At 36.1% G+C, this 2,207-nt stretch overlaps 1 pseudogene; it reads right to left on the minus strand.

The window, feature by feature from the left end:
* Window positions 1-263: 263 nt before the first annotated feature.
* On the minus strand, window positions 264-1,879 carry LOC145002664 (cyclic dof factor 1 pseudogene; annotated as a pseudogene).
* Between the last annotated feature and the right edge of the window lie 328 nt (window positions 1,880-2,207).

Raw genomic sequence — 2,207 nt, forward strand, 5'->3', positions numbered from 1 at the left:
GCAGATTTTATATCGACTTCACTATCAAAAGTGGACAAATCCATTTAATTCCTGGTGAATGGACTTAATCTAATGGTCTCCATTCTATGATCCTAAAGTAGAAAAATGATATATGGACACGAAAAAAGAGTCACTTTTTAGGAATATATATATATATATATATATATATATATATATATATATATATATATATATATATATATATATATATATATATATATATATATATATATATATATATATGTATACTAAACAAATATCAATTATAAAAAAAAGTTTGGAATACCTAAAACTATACAACAAACATTGTGTTTCTCGTAGTGCTAATAATCCTTGTATCTTACTATTTCTAAATAAATAAATAAACACATATATGAAACAATGTTATTGTAACAATGGTAATTTTTCGTGTAACTTCTCTGCGCTCACCCGTTTTCCTCATGATTCATGAACATCATGTGAGATAATGAGGTACACATCAGCCTGTTAGGAATCTGGTGTATACAAAGAGCCCAATCTACATTAGAATGGTAATCCTCGTATTGTAGTTACCATTGAGACTCGAACCCTTAACCATTTCTGAAAGTGTATCACCCCGAAACAAAGTGTTGATCAAACCTTTACGATTTGTTCATTCTTAGGCTCTTTCTTGAAAGCATAGTGACCTAGACAAAGCAGCAGGGTTGGCCTGTAATACAGGAGAAGTAGTAATTTCATGGTGCTTCTTATTTTCTTCGACCTTTGTTTGGAAGGGCTTAAAGATCCCTTCTGTTCGGATGCTTTCATTCTTGATGCCAAGTGCTAACCATATAGAACTCTTCGCAGCTTCATCAGGATCATCAATTCTAAGAGTCTTTGGAATCAAAACTGAACTCTTTTGTTTCTTTGCCTCTTCAAAACCATTTGGAGTCATCAATTCCTCTTCTCTCGAATGCTTTCCGAAGATGGAAGAGTCGGCTTGGGGTAACCACGGAATATAATTCCAGTAAGGTGAAGGGTACATCGGTCCAGCAATGGCGCAATTCCAAGGATTATAAGACCAAGGATGCCCTGGAATACTTGGTACATGGGAATGGAATCCATTTCTTTCGTGCATTCTCTCAACCGAGGAATTAGAAGTAGTCACAGTGGATCCAGTGGAGCAATCATCTCCGTTTTCTTTGTTTCTACAATTAAAATCCGGTGAATCCGAGCCAAAAGAAAGTAATTTGAGAGGAACATTTTGAACTCCGTTACAAGCATTAGCAACTTCGATCTGAGCTGCTTGGAAAGCTTCTTGGGAAATGGTTATAAACTGACATCGGGATGTTGGATTCTTGTTTTTCCGGCGACCTGATCCCACCGGCATGTTCCTCATGGTGCCTCCGGCAGTCCAGTACCTCTGGCAGCTTTTGCAGAAATGGCGAGGCTGCCTGACATTGTAATTGTTGTAGTAACAGAACTTTGTGTCCATGCTGTTACAACGAGGACATGGAAGAATCTTGTCGGGTTTCTTTAGAGCTTTATCAGCTGCATCGTCGCCGATGGGAGTTGTAGTGTTGCCATCTTCTTGTTTCGTGTCTTCTTGAACATAATTATTCTTCTCCATCGTCAAACCACGATTGAGATCACTACCACCCTGTTGATTATGACCACCATCACTAGACTCCACTGCGGCGATGGCGGTGGCGGTGGCGGTGGAGACGACCGGATGATTAGCAATATTCCCTCTTTCTGTATACGCAATCTTCTTCCCAAACAATCTGATACCAGTACCTTCCATCAATTTTAATTTTCCGATAAGGGAAGTTGTCGTCGACGTTTTATAAAAGTATCTTTATCGTAAAAAGGCAGAGTAGTGTTGGCACTTGGCAGATGGTAGTAGTAGAAGTGGGAACCGAACGGACTTTTTATAAGTGTGTCAAATAAATAAAGTGCTTGTGTAATATATTAATTTGATTTAAATTTATGTAAATACTTTTACATTCTAACTTCGATCATCTTAAACCATTAACAAGATAAGATAAGGTCTTTAAAAATTGAGTCATTCTAATTTAAAGAATTCAATACCTTTTCATATTATTGTCGATCAGTTTTTTTTATTTAAATTTAATGTTTAACATCAATAATCCATTAAGTATTAAGACTATGTCTCGTGTACTAGTTGAAAAACTAGCTATCAGCTGAAAAATTAGTTGTTAAATAAAAAGTTAGCTGATATCTGAAAA

The sequence above is a fragment of the Lactuca saligna genome, chromosome 1, assembly GCF_052625555.1.
Source record: "Lactuca saligna cultivar CGN05327 chromosome 1, ASM5262555v1, whole genome shotgun sequence".
NCBI lineage: Eukaryota > Viridiplantae > Streptophyta > Magnoliopsida > Asterales > Asteraceae > Lactuca > Lactuca saligna.